Genomic DNA, 5,806 nt, shown 5'->3' on the forward strand with positions numbered 1-5,806 from the left:
TCGAAATGAAAAAAAGATATTTGAAACTAATTGCCGGTTTGATGTGTTTTAAAAAAGTACATCCCATTTCTTATTACCGATGGGCCATTTTCTCGGCCAGCCCAATGAAAGCTCTCCTCGTCTTGAAAGATTTGCAACCCAACAGGCCTGACAAAGTGACTTACCTAGCAAATCACAAAAAAACTGGGTTGTGGCCGTGGACCCAGTTGTCAGCCTCTCCATGTACAGTACTCTTCCGATGGAATGTCGTTGACCACATTGACCACGCCGCACCGAGAGCACCAAGGTGGTGGACGATGGCGAGGCCTAGGAAGGGGACGACGCGGAGCCGGGGAAGATGCGGCAGTGGATGCCCACGCGGAGAGGAGTACGAGGGTTCACTGGTTTGACTGTGGTGTGAGGCTGCCATCGCCGCAGGGCTTGGCTAGCGGTGGGAGTAGTAGGGGGCGATGAGGCCTCAATGGCAGCACAACCGACCACTGGAGGCAGGAGCAGGCGGTCTCCCTGGCACTGGTTTGGGCGGCTGGTGCAAGAAGAGCAGTGATTGAAGAAGCAGCAGGACCATTCGATTCAAATCCAACGGTTACTGCTGCTAGAATCGTTTGTTGACTAAGTTGACAAGCCATGCATACCCGTCAACTTAGTAGGCCCACAGGTCAGCCTCCCAACCGGTGCGCCCCAGATGTCAGTGGGAGGAATCATTTTTTTCGTGTAATAAGGAGGCAATTGATTGTGTGCGGCCAGACCAGCGGAGGGAGTAGGGTGAGCCGGGGAAGCCTGCGCGGCATCACAGCGGGCCACAAGAAGAGGGACAGGCAGTCCCGCCGGCGCTAGTTTAGGCGGCTGGAGCAGGAAGATTAGAGATTGAAGAAGCACGTTGGCCGTTGGATGGACATCCAACAGTCACTGCTGCTAGAATCGTGTGTTCACTAACAAAGCCTTGCGTAAACAAGTCAGCCTCAAAATCTGTGGCGTGTACAACCCATTTGCTATTATTTTTATAATTTTTACTCATTTTCTAATTCATATGGAATTTATTGCAGCCCGTTTTCCATTTTTAGAATTGCTGGCCATTTTCTGGTTAGTACCAGGGTCAAAAAATTAACTAAATATGTGGGAAATTTTGAAAATTCACAAATTTTTGCTGGGGAACGAAATATTCTTAATCCAAAAATTAATAGCCATACTAAAACAAATTTAAAAATAAATTAGTACTATGTCATGTTATCCAATGAAATATGTATAAGATATAAGTGAAGAACAAAAACAAAAAAAGAAACTAATATCCCATTTGCTATATATTTTTTGGAATTTTCAACCCCTTTTGATATTACTTTTAACAGACATTGACCATACTCTTTGGCCAGGACGGAATGCATCCCTCCTCGTCTTGAAAGATTTGCAGCCTAGTAATTCGGAGAAAACAAATAGGCCTAGCTTGGGTATTCTTCAAAAAGAAATACTGGGCTACCTATTTTCCCAAAGAACTGGTGCATCAGCATTTAGCTTTATTTATTTATTTACTTATTTATGTTTAGGGGACCATGAGCATGTACCTGGGCCGGATTCATGTGAGAGCCTCCCTTCCAGTTAATTATGGGCTTCTCTATTGGGCCTTCATCAGTGGGCTGCATGTTATCAACAAGTGGAAAATGTGTTTCGTACGAAAAATAGTATGAGCTACGTACGGTATGGGGCACTAAAGGATCGAACCGTGCAACGACTTCCAAAACATTGTGTTTGTCATTCTAACAACATATTTATTCAACCAATAGAAGAAATACTACTGATTGTACATCGAACAGCAGCAGCACCAGCAACCGGGGCTGGGGGTGCAACAGAAGCAGTAAGCAGGCCAAAAGATTGAAGACGCATCTCTCTCTTCCAAACCAAACATCAGCCATCATTACAAAAGGGCTACCAAAAAAAGAACAAGTGTATGCATCAAACTAAATAAAGATCCTACTACACCAAGTGTACGCATCTAACTAACTGGCTCAGTTAGATGTTACTATTTATTAAGCTGTGGAGATTGGTTGACGGCTTGAACTAGATGGGTGCCTGACGGGGGAAACTCCAGCCAACAGGTCGAAATCTGATACTTGCGACCCTCTCTCCTACTTTGGGCTGCAGAGCGTGTCGACACATATCAGGGTATGGTGCATGCAGAGACGCATGGTATGCTATGTACACACAATTTTGCCTGATGAACGAAACCACGCTGCCATCATGATCCTTGCCGTCGGTTATCTCCTGGTTAATCGGATAATTCAGTCCGACAAATAGAGAGCGTGTAACAAGGCTACTTACCAGCCTCTAGTCAAAAATTCCTGAAGGCCCAGAGAAGCTAGGATCCTGCTCAAAGACCTTGCAGTGACTGTGATTGTATTCCGCGAAACAACACGTCTGGTACGTGCGAACGATCATCAATCTTTCACCGTCGTCTGATCGAGCCAGGAACCACCTGCAACTGCCATGCCGCTTTTCTTTGAAAGGTTCTAGGATTAGGAAGGGTAGGGACACCAGGAAGCCTACAACATCATATCAAGTTGGAGTCAAATAAAAAAGGGCTCTTGATTTAGTCAATCTTAAGAATAGCATGTTATGAGCATGAATATTTTTTCAGTAAATGTTGACAGTAATATAAGCAAGCCATCATGATATCATAGGAAAGTAACATACTGCTGTAACAGCCGTTTGTAGCGATGACTGGAGTAGGCCAGCAATACGTCCAGCCATAGAAGGAGTCGACAGCGTAAATGAAGCCCTTGTGTTCAATGGCATCAGAGAACCATGGAGGATGTATAATCCTGCGATGGACGTGCAGATTTATCCACTTACCGCAGTGACCTATCAGATAGGCGAGACCACGGTTGAAGAATGCAATTAGCCTGAAGTCTTTATAATTCGCAGATCTTGTGGGCACTTGGCAGATTACAACCTTGAGCAAATCAAACTTGGTATCATGTTGGCTACTGTAAGATTCCGAGTATTCTGGGCCGCGGTGCCAAAGCAGTGTAGTGTTAATCGAAGGAAGGGGGATCAAACGCTGGGTGTAGACCTCCACGAGCATCCAGCTGCCGCGACCGTCGACGAGCACCATCCAAGACGTGTTCATGCCAACCCAGTACATACCGTTAATGTAGTTGAGGGTGACGGGGATTGGATCGCAGTCAAGGGGGTTGATGCTCGCCACCCTACAATCGTTATGCTGCATGACATGCTGTTTCTGAAGATCGGGCGACATCAGCAAGCAAGGAGTTGGCTTAAAAAGCTCCTGCCTGAGGGCTTTGAGTAAACGGTACAACCCCGACGAGCACGCGGCGAGCGGCATGGTACTGAGATTGTCCACACGCGAAACAATGAGCTTGATTACCTCTGTGGGGAGCGAATTCCAGCCACTCTTTCGGCGGGCGCTGCTCGGTTCTGCCATTGTTAGTGCTTGGGTTTCGGACGAGGGGGGGAGGCGCCTTAGCGGGGATGGAAGATTGGACGAGATTATGTGCGGACAAAGATGGAGAAGCGAATATGTGTTGTGGGAAGTGGACAGGTGATGATGACTACAACACGCCGCTTGACTTATGAGACACATACCAGCAACGTAGGGTCATATCGATGCCAGACAACTTGCTTGAGTGATCACGGTACTGGTACTCCCTACAGTACCTACTACAGTACTATGCCCTAACTTGCTTGAGTAGAGTAGTAGAGTAGGACTCTGCTCTACTACTAGCACCGGAGGAGTAGTATATTCTAATCTAAAATAGTTACAAACTTCAATGCCCGGGTGTGGAACGACTATGAACCATGCTCAAAGACCGTGTCTATGTGGTGTTTGGACTTATATGCAAAAAAAATAGCAAGATGCCTGTGCATTGCACGGCACACCATCATCACCAACTCGGTTTTTTCTCTACTCCTACTCCTATAAAAGACTTAGTTGGTGATGATGGAGGTGAGGAGGCGTGTTCAGCCGGGCGTGCAGTGGACGACGCAACACTATTCGATTTGTTATAAAAAACAAAGACGAGTAGTAGAAATAGAGACATAGGGAGGAGCGATATAGATCGAGGCAAGGCCTTATCTATAAATGTGGAGAGAGGTGCGGGTATCTTTTGTCAAATTGTCATAGTTGGCTTTCTATCCGTCAGATATAGATCGGACGGTCTATATTACAAGATGGCAGGCATACCATCATCACCAACTCGGTTTTCTATAAGAGTATATGTAGATAGATAGAGACTAGGGAGTACTAGTAAGGACACCATCTACTGCTTCGTGTGCTACTCCTGTGCTCCATTCGGCAGCCGCAACGTCCCCTACAGACACTCCCTCCAGCGCTCCATTCGGCGGGTGATGTTGAAATTTGGGGAGCGCACTCTCGTGACTGCTGGCAGCCACGACTTCACCGACGACGACTTCTTCCTCGACCTCGGCAACCTCTTCCTCAACGACATGGGCGACAACCTCAACGCCAACGGTGCTGCTCCCATTGCATCGTATGTGTTTTTGTCCTTCCTATTTGAAATCGTGGTAGAATTCATGTTTCTACTCTGTATCCTACTACTATGCTAGTCCACATGATTAGTTTCATCTCTGTTATAGCCGTCATGATTTATTTTGTGCTTATTCGGATTAAATCTCGTAGTAACTTGCTCATATATTCAACTGGTGCAATGTCCCCTACAGCCACTCCCGTTTCATGGATGGCCTGGTCGATACCTCCAAGGATCCCTTCGTCCACTGCAATGAGTGCCCGATGCCGTTTTGTGGCTCGCCGACGGACATGGTGCATCACCTCACGGATGCGTGCAGCGGTCACTGCTGGCCCTTAGCGGAGAACATCAAGTACGATACATGCTACCCGTTCACCATGACGGAGTCGCTGGAGGATCACCGCCGCCTGCTAGTCTCGAAGGAGGATGGCAGCGTCTTCCTCTTGATCGTGGGCACCGACGAGGCCCACGCAGGCCACCGCCCCATCTCTGTAATGTGCATCAGGGGCGACGTCACTGACGCTAACACTGACATGAGGCTGATGTACGGGTGCGTGGTCAGTGTTACTACCCCTCCGGGTCACGTGGGCGGCGACACCGGCCTCATCAAACGAACTTGGACTCTAGGAGCTGGGACTATTGATGGAGTCATGTACCTAGGGTAGGGTCATGGACCTATCTAAGCTATCCTACCCAAGGACATCTCTAGAAGAAACTACCTGTCAGTCGACCTAGAGGTGATCCACTCGACGAACTCTAGGACACTCGACGATGAAGATAACCACTCGACCATGGAGCTAACAACTCGACGGCCAGGAGATCTAAAGTCACTCTGCACGCAACGGTCTGCCATTAAGTAGCTTTTATGGTCTTTATAGCACTTTATGTGGGTGTTACCAGTAACCCCCTGTCTTAATGTACCTTAAACCCTCCGCTACGTGGGCTGGCCGGGGTCCTGGCGCACTCTATATAAGCCACCCCCTCCACGGGCAGAAGGGTTCACACCCCTGTAACACATACACATATAATCTAGTCGACCGCCTCCGGGCTCCGAGACGTAGGGCTGTTACTTCCTCCGAGAAGGGACTGAACTCGTAAATCTCTTGTGTTTACAACTCCTCCATAGCTAGGATCTTGCCTCTCCATACCTACCCCCCATTCTACTGTCAGTCTTAGTACCACGACAGTTGGCGCCCACCGTGGGGCAGGTGTCTTAGCGGCTTATTGGAGAAGTTGCAATTGTTCCGATCACCTTCATCATGGTTTCTGACGGAGTTCTGGTCGAGGGCCGAGAGATCCGTCTCGGCGCG

Source organism: Triticum aestivum, chromosome 4B (genome assembly GCF_018294505.1).
Source record: "Triticum aestivum cultivar Chinese Spring chromosome 4B, IWGSC CS RefSeq v2.1, whole genome shotgun sequence".
Taxonomy (NCBI): domain Eukaryota; kingdom Viridiplantae; phylum Streptophyta; class Magnoliopsida; order Poales; family Poaceae; genus Triticum; species Triticum aestivum.